Source organism: Falco cherrug, chromosome 4 (genome assembly GCF_023634085.1).
Source record: "Falco cherrug isolate bFalChe1 chromosome 4, bFalChe1.pri, whole genome shotgun sequence".
Taxonomy (NCBI): domain Eukaryota; kingdom Metazoa; phylum Chordata; class Aves; order Falconiformes; family Falconidae; genus Falco; species Falco cherrug.
Window position 1 is genome coordinate 24,586,156 of NC_073700.1, and position 22,133 is coordinate 24,608,288.

Sequence of the window (22,133 nt, forward strand, 5' to 3'; positions counted from 1 at the left end):
AAGTGATTTGCCTTTTGCTTCATGGTCTATGCTTCAGCACTGATCAGGAGGGGAGAAAGGGAGTGCTCTTTCCTGTAGGGTATTTATATTAATATATCCCTGGAGCTCTCAGTTATGCTTTATGATACCTGTGGAATTGGAGTATCCATCCTTTCCATCAAGTGGCTCTTTATACATCTGAAATGAAGCTGGTTAGGCTGTTAAGATGTGCTGGCAATGCCCCTTCAAATGCCAGTGCAGTAGATCCATCACAGTGTCTATAAGGTATGATCATGTGTGTTGGGGCAGACTTAAAATGTACTTCTGCCTTGCAACTGAATCTGCTCAGACAGTGTAAATGTGCTAGAAATTTGTTGGTCAGTCAAAAGCAGTTCAGCATCTCCCTGTAGCCATAAGCATTTGGGTAGCATTCAGATGCTGTGCAGTTTTAGTGCCACAGTGATTCCCCGCATGTTAATCATATGGGATGGAGTGGGCCAGTGGGATACTCCTGTGACTGGACCCATCTCCAGGGCAAAGCAAGTGTGATGTGGCCAGTGAAGACATCCAGACTGCCTCATTGCAGCTCCTGAGCACCTCCTTCATTTTCATGTGTCCCTTCATGGACAGAGGACTTCTTCTAAAATTGGATTTCAGTATTCCAAAATGCAGTTTCTGGACAACGAGACTGGGTGGCTTATCATTAATCTCAGGAGTGTGACACACCATCACCAGCCAGCCTGAGTTATGTTCCTTGGAGTAAATTTGTTTCTTTTGGAAGTCAGTTTCAACATACTTCCAGTTTAAAGAATGGTATGAACAAGTGGAGGACTTAAGGAACCTCTGCTGTGTTCATATTTGAACTGAACCCATAATTTGTCTCCATAAGGTATATATAGTGTAAATATACAGCTAATAATACTTAGAGGTCAGGCAAAGGATACCTTGCTTAATGATTTCCAGAAACAGAGTCTAGGGATTGCTCAGGTTTTAACCATTGTGGCAGCATTCAGTTAATGACAACTGGATTAGCTCCCTGCCACCTCCTTGTTGTCCTTCACTCTACATCCCCAGTCAGTGCCAGGACAGAGAAAGAGAGAAGAATATTTGACACTGTCTTTAACTGGGGGGTGAGGGGACACATGGGAGGAGAACAGAACCTTTTTTTCTAGAGATCCTGCTAATTTCTTTTCTTTGCATCTGTTGCAAACTGCAAATTACATGATGCAACTTAAGCACCATTAACATACTTGAAGAGCCAAAGAGCCCCCTGGTTTATTTTCTGAAAATTTCTTCTTATGGTTTCAAAAGTGCCTGCAAGTAAAGATGAAAGCAGTACTTGGTCCAAAATGTCACCACAAGATGAAGAAAGCAGTAGAAAGACTAGAAACCACATCCTTGGGTCCCATTCTTACAGTGGAACAACTGCTATTAAAATCTGATTTTGCCACTAATTATCAACACATGGCTCACCATATTCACTGTTTCCATACAGTGGGAATAGGAAGTGAACTCTCTGGGTTTCTGGAGTAAATGCTGACTTCTGCTCTGCCTTTTGTGGGGGACATAATTTTTTTTTTAGGATGTTTCATCCATTCATTAGCAAAACCACAATTCTGAATTGCTAAGAGACAATTCTTTCAGTTCTTTGCTAAAGAGAGGCAGTGGTGTTGCATATAGTTATGCCTAGATCCACCAAAGCTCTGAAATGAATGTCAGTTATGACCCTAAATATTTTTCTATGTGTATTGGTGATTGCATTGGCAATTATTTGACTTAAGTCAGCAAATCAGGTTTGTATGAACTACCTAGGAAGGTACAGTTATTCTCTCTCTGTGGGGTATGCCCTCTGCAAGTATAACCTCCCTGAAGCCGAGTGGTGAGGTATCTATATCTCAACTCAGATTCAGACATGCCCAGTTTACAAATGACTAGTTAATTGCTGCCATAACCTCTGCATCCACAGACCCCAGCTTGTGTCCGTTCTGACTCCTCTGTCACAGGGATCTTAGCTTATAGCTGGATATAATATACTGGATTTATATATACGAGATGGAGACAAGAATCTCACCTGGACACAGTTGGGTTATGCACATATATAAAATCCGCTCCATCCACTGGGGAGGGAAAAAAACCTCCACAAAAAAAGCCTCCAAACTCCTCCTCTATTATTGAAACAAATGGATTGAATGCAACTTTTTTCTACATGCAGTACCCCTATCCCTGGCTTTATTTCAGGTCACATGCCCAGCAGTTACTAGTTCAAACCGTCTTTCTTGAACAGTGACATCCTTACTGCAAAAAATTAAAGTAATATGAACTCAGTGTAGTGATGGTAATTGGGAGAGGCAACAACGTGCTGAATGACCCTGTTTTATTAAAACTGATTATTTATTTTCTTGTATCCATTTGTAAATTATTTTTTTATTTCATTCTGCAAAAGAATGACTCATTACTAAAGGAAATTAAAGTCCAAATGCATTTAAGCCAATAAAAGGAAATGCTTATTACTGCAGCATGTGTTTAGCCATCAGTTCCCTGTTATGGCAGATCATCAAAGCAAGTATTGCAGCTGAAGTATGAAAAGGGCAGGAAAGACATGATGCATGCTAATAACATACATAGCCAGACAAGACAAGGTAATGCAGGAATAATGACATTTCACACTCTGAGGCAATAGCTGTTTTCCTGTCAAGGCCAGAAAGGAGTTTTTCCTCATGCCACAAATGTTTCAGCTTGAATTTTGCTCTTTCTTCCATTGGTGTGGTGCAGGATATAGCAGAGGGGAAGAGGATTTTTGCTCAGGTGTGTAAGGCTTTTACTCTGTTCTGGACAACTTTAGGTACAAAACTCTCCCACCTTCAACTACTGCTCCTAGACATACTCACAGAACAATGGTGCTAGTGAAGGTCTAGTTCTGGAAGGGAATGCAGGCAGTGAGGTGCACACAGGGCTTTGGGCTTCATCTTAGGGAGTGTTCTCTGTCCCAGCGTGGGGCAGTGTAAGTAGAGGAGGGATAAGAGAAAACCTGATGGTGAGGTTTCACTAGCCATGTCCCAGATGTGCTGGGATGGATGAACCTGATGTTTCAGGCTCAGCCACATGTACCCTGGGGTGAACCACTGTCTGCAAGCACCATTCCCCTCCCTAATCCTGTGGCTTTAAACCACTAGAAAAAACAAAGCAACAGTAAAAGCTGGACATGCCTGAAAACAAAACACAGTGTCCTTGGGCCTTGGACAAGTGGCACACCCCCTCCCTGCCCTCCCAGGCACGCTGGAGAGGCAGTAAGCTGTGGTGGCCTCAGCCTGCGCTCAGCCTGGCCCTCCGGCCCTTGTCCTGCATTTCCTGTAAACAGGGAACACTTCCTCCCCAGAGATGACCTGGCAATGAACTAGCAAGGGCTGACGCTCAGCTGCACCGCACCCAACGCCCCACCATGCCAGAAGGTACGATGGGGAGGCTGATAATACATAATAGGTTATGAAAGGCAGCCCTGCTGTTTATAGACTCCTTTGAGCACATTATTTACATCGCATGTGAGCCACCACAGAGCTTTTACTTTCACTAAATCATTAACTTCACAGGCACCTAGAAGTTTTCCATAAAACAGCACCAGCAGAGGTTTTCCTTAAGGCATCAGCACAGCTCTTCTTTAGGCTTCTCTTTTTCTTCTTTCCCTTGCTGAATCACAGCCCTGTTATTCTTCAGCACCCTATTGTTTCCCATCTTGGGTAACCTATGCTATGTTGAATCCTTGCAATGCTTGGAAACCTGAACCAAGAGGGGCAAAATGAAGACCTGAGTGCTTGGCAATGACAAAAGTCTCCATTTTGTGCTGTGAAACTCTTCTTCCTTCCCAGACCATGCAGGCCATATATCTGCATCATGTTGAAACTTTCCATACTGCACATCTGTCAAGAGACAGAAGATAAGGAAAACATCCACTAATCATCAGGATGGGTTTCAAGTGATTTGCTGAGCAACTCCTAGTCACAGCACAAATGGCCTGACAATTAAACCAGTCAGCACTTTTGCCCTGTTTGCCTCTATAAAATGACTTATCTTAGTGACAGTCTGACTTTGGATGCAGTGGTGTAAAACTGGGAGGAATTCATCCTGACTCCAGTGGAGTCACTTTATATTTATACTTGTGATCTTTGAGCAGAATAAGACCCTCTGATTTCACTCTGAATCCTCTGTAAGATTTATTCCTCTCATAGATCAGTGACAGAATAAGCCAACCACCTAGAACTGCATTAATAAGGAGAAAGGAAAGATGTCCTCTGTAAGAAGTGATCTTCAGCTAGTCACCTGGTAGTCATCTCAGACTCTGAGACATACACCTCTGTGGGGAGACCACCATCTGGGAAGCAAAGCTGAAACCCCTGCCCTACTACAAATTCTTTGTTATTATCTTCGACATGTTTCTTAAATTCTTTGTGCATTGGCTGTCATTTGTGTAAAGTGGTTAATCCCAGAGTAATATATTTAAAATACAGCTAAGGCTGAAGGCTTTGGACACTGTAGATCCCTACCAGCATCTAAAACAGAACTGCTCCGTTCATCTCCCTTAGGATACAGTTTTGCTTCTGTTCTTCCTGTTGATTGCAAACTAAAAAGGATTTCACTATTATGGTCCAGCCCTTAAGTCAACGAGGGTTGGGTACCCCCAGAATCATGCCCATGCTTATTTAAATTAAGGCATAGAATAATGTATACATTCTTGTAGCCAAGCTGAGATGCAGAGATCTACCTGGAACTATTTAACAGTCATGTTTGCTAGCGTTGCTGTTTTCTGCTGGGGGTGTGTGTTCTCGAGTTACAGCCTCTCAGTTGCTTTCAAGCAGCCAAGCTGGCATGATTTCTGCACAATGGCACACACTGGAGAAGAACACCAACAATGGAAGATTGAGGTAGTGCCACTTGCGCAAGGAATTGCAATTTATAAAAAAATGGTGGGTAGACCCTTTACAAAAAGGTCTGGATAAATCATGCTGTGGGAGTTTTGCAAATGGAGCTAGGCAGAACAAAGGCATGTTTGTTACACACAGTGGGCTCTCCTGTCTTACAAGCATAATAGAGTTTTAAAGTTTTAAATATGTAAGAATCTGGGTCCAGATGAGTCTCATGGCTGCACAATGAGCTGAGCTACACAGACCTAGAATATCTTTACAAGTCCTACTCCTTAGTGTCTTTAGGTTTGTACAATACAGCAGCTGCTCTGTACTTCTGCACATACAGTCCTGAGACTCAAGAGTACAGCTGGGACTAAACTATTGATTCTGGAATCTAGCCTGGACTGAGATGTGATTAGGTGTCAATTAGGCAAATGTGATCATTACAGCGGTGCATGGATCCAACTCATTACAATCCTTTGAGAAGATCCAGTTTAGCATAATTCTTAAGTGATAATAGAAGTGAACACTCAAAGGAGGATGCCAGCTTGGAAATGGTGTCAGTGAAAGACAAACAGAAAACTGAACTTGAATCAATCATCATCTGCTGCACCCAGAATTTTTAGTGATCTACTTATTAATAGAAATATGAATTCTTGGCACCGGATTCCAAAAGACAGCAGAACTGGTGGAAGACAGAGGGCTTGGTTTTGTTGTGGGAAACACTCTTGGATTTTTTTTTAAGTTTTCTGGAGTTATGTCAGGAAAAGACTTAAAATTAGTATTCCTAAAGCCTTTTAGATAACAGAGAAAATTATACTTCTAAAGCTGGTAATGACAGTTTTCAGTTCTTTTTTTTAAAAAAAACACAGATTTTGTTCTTAAATTAGGAGAAGTAGCAGCTAATTAGCACCACTATAACTTCACAAAGTCCGAATCTGCTACAATATTCAGACAATACACAAATTTCTTGCAAGTACTGCCTTGCTTAGAAGTTACAAACAACTTACATGATGAGTTCAAATATGAGAGTTTTCTCTAAGCATTTTCATAGCACTACTGATTTCAATTTCATTTGTGCATAAGTAGAATAACAGTTGGTTATGCACATGGGGGAGTAAGGGCAGAACACGCAATTTCAAAAGCGGTATTAGGAACAGTAGGATACTTGTGATTTGTAACTGCCATTTCCAAAGTGCTTGTAATGTATGTCAATTAAGGTGTCCCTTTCAACGCAGTGACATCAGTCTTTCAGACCCAGCAGTACAAGAGTGCCCAAGTGTGCAGTGTGAGTGCCTTCAGTAGCAGCACGCAAGGGGATGTCACAGTGATTTACATATTACTGTCCCACAAAGAATTAACCTTTCAGTAACTCAGCATAAACCCTTCATTTGACATGTGCCTCAGGCTGAGAATGGTACTGAGGTTAGAAGGGAGTTAAGGGAAAAGTATAGGAACAGTGGATGCTGATAAGGTGTCAAACTGCATCCCAAGCTACCAACTCTGCAGAAAAAGAAAGAATGAACCAGTAGCTCCCATGCAGGATTGTACATATGTGTATGGGACTGGCTTCAATTTACAATAAAACAAAACAATAATTTGGTTGGGCTCTCTCAGGCTTCCTGAGGCTTGATGAATGATTTAAGGTTCCAAATTATTAATGGACCCTAAAAATAAACTTTATGGACCTCAGAAGTAAACTTCATAGAAAAAAAGCCATAATGAGGTGGATTTATAGGATGAAGTTCAGGTGCTAATTTTAAATCCAAGAATTTCAGTTTGGGTGGGGCCCCAAAGTGACATTTAAAAATTTCAGGATAAAATACTGTAAACCTATTAGCCTATTCCTTTCAAATTCAAGCCCTAATAGCCATATTCTACATTTTCCTCAAAACTGTCAAGTCCATCAAAGTTGCTAGAGTAATGTGAGAAGGTAAAAAATTTCTATCTATTTTGATCTGTATGTTTGCTTGACATCAAATTTTAATGGAAAATGGAAAGAGATTTTTTCATGGCTCTCAAATAACAAGCAGATTACAATGACACAGGTACACAAAACCTTGTTGCTTGAAATCAGATGTTTAGCACTCCTGCATCTTTACTGTTGAGCTCCAGAACTGGAATACTGACATAGAAAAAATTCCCAAAACTTGAAACCTTAATGCTTGTATGTTAAATGTGTCAGGGAATCTTTTCAAGTGGTGGCTAGAACTTTCCTCTACTGTATGTATTAAGGCAACAAACAAGTCTAAATGCCTAGACAGACAGACAATTTGTGGCAGACTTCTTGACCTAGGACTAAGACAAGTAAAATCACGTCTTATAAACTGTGAAAGAACAAGAAAAGATGAGGAATGAGCTGTGTTATGAAACAGCACTCCATGCAATAAGAGTAGAGGAACAAGCCTCAGAACCATTTTAAATACAGCCTCCCTTATTCCTCTAGACTCTATAGAGAGACTGAGAGTGTTCCTCTGTCCACCTCCAGATCAAATCATCCTGTCCTTACACCTCCCACACAGGCTAAACTAGCACTGATTCTTTGCTGACGTTGCAGAGAGCTCAGCAGCAGACCAGTGTGGAAAGTGTAGCCCAGGCTTCTGCTCTGGGGGCAAGCAGAAGCAGCCAGCAATATACACAGCATCAGAACTGTCATCCCAGGGAGGTTGTGTAATGATGTGGCCAGAAGCCATGGCCCAGTTATGACAGCTTGAAGCAGGGATACAAAAGACAAGAGCTGGCCCTCATCAAGCGGTTTTCTGTGGCTTAATCTCGCTTCTATCTCTGTAATAAAGTGTTCTATGTACAGGCAGATTTAGGATCTGCTCCACATTTATTGTTTCACTTTCCAGGGGGCAAAACACTTTCTCTTTGTATGTGTATATTACAGTCAGACATCTGACAGCATAGCTGTAGGATGGAGAGTCAGGCTGTTCTTCCATTTCCATTTGACCAATAAAGCTAGTGTGCATGGCCTGGGCCCTCAACCTGAAACTAGCTCAGCACCAGAAGAGTGAATAGGTTTTGCCTATTTAGCTTTCTGAACAGGGTGAAACAAGCCCCTGGAACAATGTAGAGGAAGAGGACATGGTGAGGGTCAAGGAGGAGGATGGACTAGGCAGTAGCAGAATATATTAGCTTAAATTGTTTTAACACCATAGTCTGGACTTTAATGTGGGGTGCACAAGTCCATGGGGCCATGGGGGTATACACACACCGGTATGTCCTGGTGTGTGCACAGTCCTGCTTACCACTGCAGTGTATTCTGCAACCACTTTGTGCCGTTTACTTTTAAGAGTACACTGTGGGCATGAAGACCTGTATCCTACAGTGCATCAGGAAGGAGACTAGTGCAAGGAAAGATAGGATCCATATGAGCTGTGGAAAATGCAGTGAAGCTGCCTAGTCTCTTTACAGATTTGAAAGTATCCAGGTATGCCTTGTTACCATTTGGTGTTGGTCGTTCTCTGCAGCTGCCCTCTGCCTGCTGTATCAAAGCATGGATGTTAGTTGTCTCCCTACTCTGGGAATGAAGGTACACTGGCAGAATAAGCGATGTGGTAACCTGAGTGAGTGATTCATACACTCCCAGTAGGTTGGCTACATGACTGACATAGGAAAATAGCTGGCTGACATGGGGAAATCACTGATGTGCTCAACAACCCCTTTGAAGGCAGGCATTGCTTTATAGACTGTGGTGTTGGAGCCACTGGCAAAAAAAAGGTTGTGAAAGGTCACGAGATAACTCTAACCACTCAAAAGATCTTGTCTGGCCCAGTACCATATAGTATAGCATGATGTTTTGCAGCAGGTATGCTGTTCTCTGCCCTAAACAATCTGTTCACTTATCACTGAAATGAAAATCAGTACCTTTAAGTAGGACATGCTTCAAGACTTTCCAACAAATCTTCCCAACTTCCTGTCATGGTCCCCTTCTCTGAATTCTCTGGTCTGTCACACAGATTTCATGGTTCAAGTGATGCCATGTTGACCTATGTGAAAAGTCCTCAGATATCTTTTAGAATAGCATCCTGCTATAGTATTGCTCCTCTTTATGCCTTGAAGCTTTTTGGTTGAATTGTCATCACATTCACACAGCTTTTCATCTGAGACACTTACTTTTACACAGATTCTGAAAGTCAAACACTCTGAACTCCTTTACAGCTTAAAGCAGTGATGAAAAAAGTATTTTATCTGCTACATGTAGAATGGCAAACTGATTACGGCAGAATCTGAACTGTTCAATTTGTAGAGGACTTTACCAGGAGACAACTGTTTTTCTTTGGTGCACACCAGAAGCTTAGAAAAAATTTTTGAGCCTCAGAAAACTGAAAATAAATTATTTCAGATGTTCTAGAAATGAAGAAGAACTGTGTCCGGTTTTGATTGTCCTGAGATCAAAACCTGTGAGTATTTCTTTCTCTCTGTGACTGGTGTTTTAGGCACTGAGTTGTGAGAAACTCAGAATCTAACTCCCAGAGCTGACTGATTGAAAGTGATCTGGGATGAAAACCAGACCTGGGAGAAGCAGAGGCTGGGTTTTCTGTATCTTAGGCTACAGCATATAGGAGTTTCCCTTAGAGTTTGTCAAAATAGACACATTGTTCACACAGAATGCTTTTGTGAATTCTTCCCTTTCGGAAAATGTTTCAGCGTACTCTGTTTTCAGGTGGTAGTCTGAATTATCAGGGCAATCAAATCATAAACAGCTGTTCAGATCCTCAGATGTACAAATCAACAGAGTATAGCCCTGTACCCCAAATAAGCATCTGACACAGTATCGTTTTCTTATCCAGATTCCACTTATATCGGAACTTTTCTGACTATGATACATTTAAAAATGGTTTTCTGACTATGAGTTCTGGATCTAGTTAGAAAAAGATGATACATGACACAAAAAGAAACTGTCTGATGACATGGCACATATTGTAGGTCAGAAATCAAGGGGATGATCCTGATTATTCTTTCTTTGTTTATTTTTGGCAGTGTAACATAGTCACGAAAACTTGGAACCAGAGTCTTTATGTTCTATTTTCATTTTATTGCCAGTTCATTATTCCATACTTTTCATGGAAAATACTCACAGTAAATTCAACATAATGAACACCATGCTGCTTTGCAGGACTCTTAACGTAGAAGGGGAGTTGTCATTTCCTTGTACTAGCAGGATCAGCTGCTTTACCAATACCATGTAGCTAGGTTCTGGTAACAAACCAGGGGAAAAATGCAGTGAAGCTAGATCAGAAGGAAACCTGTCTAGATGACAGAAGTAATATTCCCTATTAAAAAAAACCAAACAATAGAACAAAGTATTTTTGACTGGAGTGAGACCCAACGAACACCCCTCTTACTGCTGGCAGCATTACTCCAGCTGTTTGTGTTGCCAGAGCCACAAAGGCATTTGTGCAGATTATTCAACCTTTCTTGCTATCGATAAAAATGTCCTTTACTCTTGAGGGCCATTTTTATGAATGGTCAGCCCTGGGCTAAATCCCTCCCACAGAGACTTTCTGAAGCAGTGGCAATTTGTGCTAAATATGCCTTAGCCTCATGCAAAGACCTCAACATCATTTTCCTACAAGGGAACAGTTGGGGAGTTTTGGATAGCAGATCCCTTGAAACACAAGTTGAAAACAGCTGTCTGTTGCTCTAAGGCCAGCATATGCTTGTCCTGTCATTTGGTCGTGTGGTAGGAAAACACTGAAAAGTGCGATTTTTTTCCTGCATCATTTTAATAGTGTTTCTTAGTGCTGGTACTGCAAGTGTCAGTGACCTCAGACAGTGTGAGGGAGACTGTCCAGAATGCTGCTCTCCCCCAAACAAAAATGAGTCCTGAACAAAGCAGTGCCCAGTCTCTTGGGTTTTAAAGTTTCTGAGCTCCTGCAAGCTGAGTGTGCAAAAACACCTCCCTATCAGAAGGGCAGGGAGGTTTGGCAGCTTTTCCTATCAGTTTTCAGAGAGATCTGAGGACATATGAAAGGAACTGACACTACTAAGAAACCTCTTATATTCATGGTTGTCCTTCCAGCAGGTATTCCCTTTGGACTTGAATGCGCATACTGGATTTGAAACTCAGTTATCCTGCAGACCTACCAGGAAACAGAGCTCCTGGAATTCTAAACTAACCAAGACCTTGTATCTGGCTTTTCTTCCCTGATGTTTGGGGGAAATATCAAGTGAACTGAATTGTTTTGCATTTTAGAGATTCACTCGGTTGTTAAAGCAGAGTATTTCCAGAAAGAGAGAAACAGAGTTTAACTGCTAATACATCGGGCTGAATGAATCTGCTCATTGGCTCTCCTCTGTCTCCTAAAACATCAGTTTCAGTTCCCAGATTAAAATCAGAGCTGGCTGAACTTCTGCTTGGCTGAGGCTTTTTTAGTTGAGAAACGAGGCTTGTCGTGACTGAAAATCACATAGATATGTGACATTTGGCTGGGATTATAAACTATTAATTAATTCTCTCCCCCCCCAGCCCCCCCAATTCTGGAAAATCAAAACCATCTTAATTCTGCAATTCAAAAGTATGTTTTAGTTCACAATTTACTTCAGTATCTCTTTTTTTTTTCTTTACTTGCAAATTAAACAATCAGAAAAAATGTTGGGAACTACAGAATTCCTTTGTTTGCTGGGGTTTTTTTCATGGCCTTTTCAGTTAGGCACACATATTTCATTTCTCGTGAAGCCACTGAAGCAATGCTTTTCCTTAGAACTGCAATCAAATGGCATGATAAATTGTTTGTCCAGCACAGATTATAATATGTTTTTACATTTTTGTCATCTTACGATATGTCACTTTCATTGTGGCTCTTTAGCCTGAGTGTATTTACTGTGATGTGTTTTTATTTCACTGCCATTGTATGGACTTTTTAAGCCTGACAATGTGAAAGCAAAAAGTTTAAAGGAAGGATTTTGAGGTGCTCAGTTTTAGCTCACATATTGTCCTTATCTATTTAAGGACCAGAAGATTTGACTTCAAAGATATGTCATGCTGTATACAATCCATTACTTTCTGCAACCTTTCTGAGCTCTCCTAGCCAACTCTCAGAACTAAGAATGCAGTCTGATACCTGAAATGTAAGAGGGTCAACGAGCCTCACTGAGAAACTTTCATCAGAAACGCCAAACTGGCTATTTTTAATAGGTCTGCCTGCCTAGAGGACCCATCAGGGAGATGCAGTGGGTTAACACCCGAGTTCTTGGTCCAAATTTACTAAATGTATTCAAGACATAAGGATGAAGTGCCAACAGACTGAAGGGGTATTTAATTTGAAACAGCTGAGAATGGCTGGATGGAGACTGCTGAACACAGACCCAAGCAACTATCACGTGTCTCAGTTCATCAGTACCTAGCTGTATTTCCTTTGAGAAAAAGAAGTCTGAGGGCATCCCTGTGATACTGATAAAGCTGGTGTAGCATGAGTCAGAACACCACAAGGTGTTCACTGATGGTAGGTCTAAAACTGCTTACTCTAGGCCTTTGAAAGATAGCATCTAATTAATCCAAGTGAAAGGGTCCTTTTATAGATAAGCTCTTTAAGAGGGGTCCTGGCAAAACACAGTGCCTCTTACTTATGTTCTTCCATCTGTTAACTCTAATTGGTCGATTAAGATAAAATTAATTGTTGTATGCCACCAAACAGCAAATCTTTAAGGCAGTTTTTACATTAACTGCCTTTGGGTCCTGTAAAAGAAGAATTCTTGTAGGATAATTAAAAATGCACTGTACATTATAAATAACTTTGCTGGGTGACACAACAAACCATAAACTACTAGATTAGATTTGCATTTAAAATGCTATAGCATTCTGTTGGGTTTGTTACAAATCTAATCTAGAGACATACCCCATATCATTGAGCAGTGGATTCTGGAAAGGCTGCAGAATTGTAATGTGCAATCTCTCATTCAATAAATCTTCTCAGTAAGGCTCAGGGTGGGGGTGGGAGAGGAGAAAGGCATACATAGAACACTCATTGACAGTAAAAGACCCGACCATTTCGAACAGGCTGCATTTTGCCAATCTGTACTCTCACCACCCTGTCTGCAGTGCATGCTTTTTTTTCTGTGGTGCCAGGAATGCTTAAATCTCACCAGTATCACTTCTGTGCCCCATAAACATCATCCAGGGCAAACCTGCAATACACAGCAGACTCTCTCCTCTTGTGTAACTCCACTGAAATACATTTTTGGTTCATGTAATGGAAATAGAAGACAAAGAACTCTACCTAGGCATATAAGCCCTCAGGACATAAAGATGGCCACATGTATACATTCCTCCTCTGCACTGTAATTTGATCAGAAAAGTAGTCATCAGAATAGAGTCCAGCTGCTAATAAAGCCAACATCTACTGAGGACTTGGGACCATTTCCTGGGAGGTATATGGGACTGTGATTCTATGATAAACAAAGCCAGAGTTAGATTCAGCATGTTGTGGCTGAGCAGTGGCAGCCCTCGGAGGCTATGTTGGGATGCACCTACTGTGTGATGGTGAGGTGCAAGGCAAAACTCTGACGGGGGATCATATTGTCTTCCTGACTGTACTCTCTCCCCATACCTGCAGCCTCAGCTTGAACCAGGACAAACAGCTCCATGGATATGAGGAAACAGGAGAGCAGGCATGGAGCTGCTGCAAGATTATTACCTAAATCTGGACAATGTATTAAAATCTCTCCTTCTTCAGTATTAACAAGACATTAACAATACTGCCCAAAGACACTTCTCAAAGGTGCTTGTTTGAAAAGCTCCACCACCAAAGCTGTTTTTCTGTCCTTGCTGTCTTGGAAAGGCAGTTCCCCACTCCTCTCTTGCCTGAACATACAAGGTGAAGCATGCCTTGTGCCCAGACCTAAGCAGCGACGGGTTATCTCCCACAGACTGCTCCCTGTCTCTGAGCAGCTGGAAATCCTGCGTGAACCACTATCACCTTCTAACTCCCTGTGGCAATTCAGACAATACTAAAGTAAACAGAAATAAAGACATGACTCATTTCAGAGCTGGCTGTGGCTATTGTCAAGAATTTCAATAGGCTGTGCACAGCCTGAAGTTAAGGTATAGCACTGGGATCCCTTGCTCTGCAATTAAGTTAAAAAACTTTGTTTCAGCTTTATGCTGCAAAATGCAACAACTGATGAAAACTTCTGAGATTTTATTTTCCATCATGTTCACCAGCTCAGAAGTGAAAATGTCTCTTTCCCTGGTCTCTAGGCTCAATCCCCTGATCCTCCTTCCCTCTGTTACAGCATTTTTATGGGACTTTCTCCCAACCGCACCGATCCAGAGCACCGCATGTGTTCCACACTGACATAATGAAAAGGTACGTATATTTTTATATATATGTATAATTTTTTAAAAATAAATTATGCTTCTTTAAATACCTTATCACAATGCCTATGATCACCACATTTCTCCTTGGCTTAAAAACTGTCAGCAGAATTCCACACAATAGACCCATACAGGTCTTTAAGGGACCTGAGCCCCAGTAGTAGACCACTTCTGTCCTACCTACATAATTAACATTGTCACCCGCCCTAGGAAGCACTCGACCTACAAAAAGGAAATTCTCCCCCTTGTAAAGCTTCTCATCACTGCTACGGGTGCATGCTAGCTTAATGTAGGCACAGGGCAGGGCTTTATGGGGCAGAGAACTAGGAAATTAGTAGCATCAGCAGCCAGGATTTGTTTCTCTGAGAAAGCAAAAAGAGGAAAGGATGGAAACATCTTTCCTAAAACAATTATCTGAAATCCAGGCTGAATCTGTAGCTCTGGGCTTAACTTTCCTCCCAAATCCAGGTGCCTTGAGAGGCTACTTTGCTTAGGTTTGTCTCCAGGTCTAGCCTAGAATTACCTTGCTTCTGCTCCAAATGCAGAGTAAAACAGCATGAACTATCGGTAGCATTGGTATTATTGTATACAGCAGTAAGCCAAAACACAGTTTGAACAGTGTTGAAAATGGGTGTCTTTTCTGGATACTCTCTGACAGTCATGCCTGTACTGAGTAGCTCTAGCTGGGACAAGTAGAAAAAACAAAGCATGAGTTGATTTTATCTTCTTGAGAAAATTATCTTTGAGTTTTACCCTTGACAAGAAACAAGTAACTGGGCTGCTCTTTGGGATGAGAATAGTATGGATATGGGCAACATATGGGCAAGCATATTACAGAGCAAATCTTGTTCTTTGGCTAACAAATCATGTGCCTTTCTTCTGCCTCTGTCTTCTAGAAAATGTCAGAAACATCTGGAAATTTGGTGCTGCTTCTCCTTTCACAAGTCTTCCTTGTGTATGAGACTCTCTTGCTTCTCTCTTTAGATTTCTTCCCCCTCGTTTGCTCTTTGCTGAGGCAGAAACAACCATAGCCTTATGGTTTTCTTAGGGCCACAGTTCAACTGAATTAATTATCAATGGAAGGGGCAGGTTGCATCTGTATCAAAAGCAATCAGGTGCTTTAGCCATACCTATTGCTGCTGCATTTATCCAAGGAGTGAAAGGCTTCAGGAGTTTCTAGTGGCTATTTGCCGTGCTTATCTGTTGCAATATCACAGCTGTATTTCTCAGAATTGATCAAAATGGTGACATTGCTGTTAGGATTCTTCTGCCAGCTGCGTAGTACCACACTTCAAATGCTAAACCATTGTCATATCTGCTTGTGCTACTTGGTTAGAAGACTTTACCAAGAAGCTGTAATCCTTTTGTGATAAGCAATTATGTTCTTTGCCAAAGTGGTGACTCCTGCTTGGACCCACTCTACCTGCTCCTTTGTTTTCACAGAAAGCCTGTGCACTGTAGAACTGCTGCAGGAATCAGACACCAGGGGAGAAACAGGACCTACACAGACAATAACCTGCCACACCCTCAGGGAGTGGTCATGGGGAACTTTTGATCTGCAATCGAGATGGTATATGGGGTCAGTAAATGCACAATTTTAAGGACCACTCCTTCCCTGAGCCTGGGAGTTCAGCAGTAACAGTAAAACTAATGTGCAACTACAATTACTGTCTTGGAAAGGCTTTTTGCTCCCTTACCCCAGTGATCTCCCCAAAAACTTCGGTGTGTGCTGGGATCCGCAGTTAATGTCCCCAGAATGACAGGGAAACACAAATTGCAACAAGAATTATTTGGGAAAGCAGCATGGTCGCCTGCAGAGGGCACATCTACCTGCTTTCTTACCTGAAAAGTCCTTACTTAGACAATGAACTTAGGTCAGATCACTGTATCTGGCTGTTTTACCTCTTGCCCTTTGCCTTATTTAAATCAGGTCACAAATTGGCACTTCCCTTCCAAATGCAATATAAACCACAAGAGATAGTGGGAAGATGTTTTTGCATTTGGCAAGATGCATTCACTGAAACCTGTCGAAAAGCTTGATTCTGTGCTCCAGAGAGTTGCACACAGTGTTCCTGACAGAAACACAGGCAAAATCTCCACTCCACCATCAGCTCCACTGACTGTCCAAACTTCAAGTGTCTATAGAAGAATGACTGTCTGAGGGCCAAGCTCAGCTACTCATCACTGCATTCAAAGTAGCAGGGAGTTAGCATCTCTATGTTCATGTTTTACTGACAGACTGTGTTTTGTATTTAAGGACTTTTGAGTGCCACATAGTTCAGCCATAGACACTGGACGGTATTAGCTCAACAATTAATTCCCTAGCACGCAGATGATCTCCTCTTTTAATCTATGCACTTTTTCTTTCTCACCCATCTTCTTACATAGGCTTTTACAAACTTGCCTATCTGTGACAACAGCACATGGGGGCCAGTGATCACCATTGGGGAGGAAAGTTTTGTCTACTTACCCTCTTATTAAAGGGTAAAAGTCTTTAACGGAAAAGAATGGTAATGACATTTATTATAAAAAAAAGTGCTTTCTGCTTACAAGCAATAGAGATCCACTGGGCCAGACTCTAATCTCAGCCATCTTCAGTAAAATCCTTTTAATTCTTTGTTGATTGTCTGATCAATATTTGAATGAAAGAGATCTCTAACCAATTGTGAAGAGACTTAGAGACTTCCTAAACTCTTCTAGTATCCTTTAGAGAAACACTTCCAGCTTTCTCATAAGCTTGGAATGGGCTTAAGTGTGTGAATTTGAAGAATATGAAGTAGCAGTAAAACAACCCACCTTTTTAGAAACAGTTCTGGGTTTTTTTCTAATAGGAGAACAGAGTTGTTTTATGAACCACAATCATAGCTACATTTTCTTGAATGACTGATGGAATATGTGAGCCACAACCTTCCAACATACTTATTTCCACAACTTTTTGGCAATGAGGAAAGTATACAAAGACTATGATCTATGGCAGGCATTTGAAAGCAGACACTCTTAAAGGCTTCAGTCATATCATGCTTGGAGATTTAACACTCTGGTGCGGGTATTATTTAGAAGTTATATTGTTTCAAATGTCTTCAATAATTGAAAGAAAACGGAGGACAGTAAGGTGAAGAAACTGGTGAAGAAAACCTGATTTATTCAACGAATTTAAAGAAACGAAGAGGCGGCATCTTCAGTTTCCCCCTGCTTTAATGGGTGCATGCAGGTTTAATTCACTTTACTCCGCTGGACTTCATAGAATGGTCCTGAAGTTTTGCTTCTGCCCTTGTATGCATCAGACTTTCAAATTGTGCCTCTCTGCGCTAAGCATTAAATATCAGCCTTGTAGGTTAACTGACACCCTTACTGAGCCTTAGCTCAGCAAGAACTTAATTTTTAAACGTTAGAGATGTGGATCAAGAGCAGAGCTCAATTCTGCATCCGCCTTTGACGAAGAGTTGATGAATTCTTTCCATAGTTATTCTCAAATCACATCAGGTACACTTATGAACTTCATAAGCGTTTCTCCTCAAATAAGCATCTCTCTTCCGGCTTGCCCATCTGTCTTTCACTACAGTATCTGAGCACCTCTGACATGCTGCCACTTTGACAAACAGTATTGCTGTGTTGGATTTTCTAAGAACTTTCTTTTTATTTGGAAACTTATTGGTCTTTTATGTAAATTAGAGCACTGTGAATTTTCTTGAAGTTATATAAATGACATTGATTCACAATTTTAACAAAAGATGAATTAATATTCCTGTACATTTCTGTGTATTTTAAACATGACAACACTGATTGTCTTTTCTTGGTCACTATTATTTTGATGTGTGAACTATTTATACTGAAGCTTCCATTACATAATTATCTCTAGACTTTCACCCTATCCTTCCTACACTGTGCCTAGATACCACACTGTGCCTCTCTTAAGTGCTGGTGATTTAATCTTATATAACATATGTGCTTCTCATTTGAAGGAGCAGAGCGCGCCAGGAATATGACATCTTGATTTTATTGGTTAAAAACATGTACTGTTTTGGAGGAAATTGACTCTAATGGTTTAATTTTCACCTTAAGCTTAAGGGCATATGAAGGTCTGAGTAGCATATTATTCAGACCATTTTTAGGTGGAGAATTCATGTTTGAAGATGTTGATTATGCTTAGCTTTTGTTAGGCTTTTTTTGGTGTATGTTACAGAAGGGTAGAGAATAGATGGTCATACAGACTGTCCCTGGCTGCAGTCTTGGAGCTGATCAGTGACTGATGACCTGCAGGCAGCACAGAGGATATAATCATTTAAGTGGCATAATTTGACAGAACGCAGGTTGATGAATCCAGTGGTGAGCAAGGGGACAGCTAAATACTCATTGGAGGAGAAGTAACTGCTCATCCACTGGATTTTTCTCCTTTTAAAGGAGGGGTATTTGAACTCTCTATGGCCCATCAACCACAGGCAGTGGTTCTATTGCTGTCTATCTATAATACAATTTTGGTATACATTTTGGAATTGATCTGCACTGATATAGTCTGTGATCTTGTGTGTAGGCCTGGCAGAAGCGCAGACTGACTATGGCTGTGTGCAAAGAGGGTTGCTTACAAATCTTTTAATGTAGCTGCTTACCCATGAAGCATCCTCTCCAACGCTAGCAGTTCAGATACTGACAGTGTTCTATCAGTCTCTAAGCACCTGTGCATTCCTGCTTTGTCTGGCCAAATTAAAGGAAAAGTATCACTTGCCTGACACGCATAAACTGTGTTTTTTCCCTGACTTTCTACTAAAGACAAATTTTTCTCCATCTTTTCCTTAAAGAAGCACATGCCTTGGGAATAAAACACATTTACAAAGGAACAGGATACTGAAGAGGTTATCAGTTTTCTTGACTGTACTAAAGCTGAGAAGAATCAGGTACCATATGTCTTGAAAAGGAGTGGAAAGTCAGAGCCTTGGGAGTAATTTACAGGCATAAGACTGCAAGGCATGAGACTAGAGACTTACTGGGAATTACCATGAGCCTTCGTGTCATTGCACAGAGCACTGGAATCCCCACACTGGCCCTCAAGAATTCCCTTGACAGTCAAAGTCTAATCAAGTCCTGCTGTTGTTTAAGTACAATGATGAGACTGAGGTTCTTCTAGTATGTATAGATGACCATTTTATGTAGAAGGGTATAGGACTGTACAGGTAACAGCAACATGGGCTTTTAGCTCATTTCTTATGAATGTTCAACATCACAGTGGCATTATCTGTGGAACTGCAGGTATATTCCTTTTATTCCTCTCTTCTCCCTATCTTTTTTCCTTTCTGGGTTTTGAGCATCTTAGCAGAAAGAAGGATTGAGACTTAGCACACCTGGTAAATCCAAATCATGGACTAAGTAGAAAGCAAAAAGGGGAAATGAACTGAAAACACCCAACCCATGCCATCTTCCTGATCTTATCTAAACCCTGATAAAAGACTCTCTCAATCTCTCCTAAAAGCACTGGAAATGGTACTGTGGTAGACTATGAAATAAGTGTTTGAGGTATCTCTTTCCCATCCCCTTGATGTTTATCACACTGCCATATGCGCAGCTAATGCTCTGAAGGTCAAGCTGGGTTAGTGAAGCAATTTTTTAAGACGTGCCAGAGTACTTTAATTCTAACTGACTCTCATCCGATGAAAGTTTAGCAAGTAACTTTGGTGAAATTGCTCTGACTTGTAGCTGTTGAGGGTCAAGGCAATGCTACAGTTTACAGTGTGCTGTTCCAGAGGTGGGGCACAGCTGTCTTGCTTTCAGCCTGAACAACTGGTTTGTGTTGCTTTGTACTTTGTAGGGCAGCTCTTCAGAGAAAGGGGGCTGGAAAGTGACTTTTCAAAAACAAATGAAAATTGAGTCTGATATAGGCTATGTGGACTGGGGAAAGATCAGGGGAATTTTGTCCAATTCCACTTCTGTCCCATTATTTCTTCACTGTACAGAATACTAATGATTACCTATATTGTCATACACTCAAATCAGAGTTTAATTGTTAATACCAGATAACTAAATTTTGGGGATACACAATAACTGCCCTTCAGGGGACAATATTCCAAGTTCTATTCTGGCAATGGTAATTCTAAGATATATTTCTAGAACCCTTTTGCTATTGACTTTTTCTATAAACTTGATTGCCTCTAATTAGAAATTATCTTAAATCTACTCCACGTGGTCTTTCCTTTTAAGCAAGAAAATTGAACAGTGACTCTTCTCATTCTGTCAATTTATGTAAGGCCCCCACTTGCCCCGCTTTTCCCCAATCACACACAGTAGTGGAGGTTCCCATATTATTATAATCTTTAATAGCACTCTCACATTCTGTTCTCTGAAGTGTAATAAAAAGAGTTGTACTTGGCCATTCATCAAAAACGTAGCAATTCCACAAGGTATCAGCAGATGCTAAACACCAGGGCTCTGCAGGTGAATGCACCAAAGGGAAGTTCATGGGCTCAAGTCTCATGTATTGCAACAGTTTAATCCAACACACTTGTACTCTCAAATGGTTGAAATCAGCCTGCTCATATCCCGAGGCTTGAGTTCAAAGTAACTTTTATCCCGGTGTGGTTGTGGTAGAGCTGTGTTTGATAGGCATTCATATTAGAAAGCTCAAATCCATTGAGAGAGATTTTAGGCAGAACTGCCTTAGCAGGAAATAAAACATCCATGTCTATACATCATATATGCATGTGTAAATAGGTTCATGTACGTGCACTTGTACAGTTTGCTTTGCTTTACGATTAGACCATACGCTGTTTCTCCAAGTATATTATGCCACTGGATGTGTATTACCCATTTACATTTCATCAAACCTTTTCAGGTATGTCTCTGGCCGAAACATCCCAACAAATACAGCAAATAAGAGGTACCTCAGCAGCAATGCACGTATATCGCTGCCTGCCTGATGTTCTTCCCCTCCATCCTGATTATCTTGATAAAGGGGTTGTTCAGGAGCCTAGCCTTCATTTCTCCCCCAACAGCAAAAACTACATGCACAACAAGCAGCAGACTGAAAAACTATGTTCACTTTTTGACCTTGAGGCTTCCTGAACCAGTTTGGATTGGCTCTCCCTTTGAAAAAACAGGCTTCCACCAGAAGTTCATAAATGGGCCCAAGTCACAGCAACTGACATAGTTTTAATATTTTAAACTTGGTTCTTCAAGAACTACCTAAAATGGGTGGCATTTAATGGACACAAAGAACTGACCGGCTTTTCCAAGCAGAGCTCTAGGGATGTAGCTGTGTGCTTTGTGAAGCTGCACTGTACCCCACCATGTCCCAGTGTCAACACCACTGGGGCTCCCAACGCTGGAGGCATCCAGCATCTCCGAAGCTAAACCACAGACCTGCATCCCAGACCCCTCAGCTTCAGACATGTTTTGATCGACAGCTTAACCACTGATGCAATCTCTTTCCCTTTGTCATACCTCCCCCTCCCCTGCCAGTTCTTGCCTCTCAGAAAGACAAAGCACTGTACATCATTCTTGTTTTAGGAATGGTTTGCAAGACTCACTCAGAGGTGTTAAAGAAAAGTTCTTTTACTCCCCAAGTCTGAAATATCAAAAGAGGGATGTGTGAAATGCCCATGGTTTTTTCCATTCATAATGACAAGGGAGAGGAGCAGAAAAAATAAATGTTGCAAAAAAGCAGGAGTATTAAATCTTTAGAATTATAGATGAAAATGGACAGGAAAACCTTGCTTTTAAGATGTTTTATCTTTTTTACACAGCTCTAACAAAATATAACTGCATTAAAGACATTCCTTTTCATTCATTTGCTTTGCACCTTGTTTTCTCATTACCTGTTTAACATGAACTTAATGGAAAACACTCTTCTTACACCTCTGCACTCCACTGATTATATGCTATAATCTGATGACAAATTCAAAGGTCTTGAATGCATTGCTCCTGTGTAACTATGAAAAGGACATTTT

The 22,133-nt window shown here is 41.0% G+C and overlaps 1 protein-coding gene across 3 annotated transcripts in view; it reads right to left on the reverse strand.

Moving 5' to 3' along the window:
• FGD5 (FYVE, RhoGEF and PH domain containing 5) overlaps positions 1–22,133 on the reverse strand; it is a 110,140-nt gene that overhangs the window by 74,494 nt on the left and 13,513 nt on the right. The gene's annotated exons all lie outside the window — the stretch shown is intronic.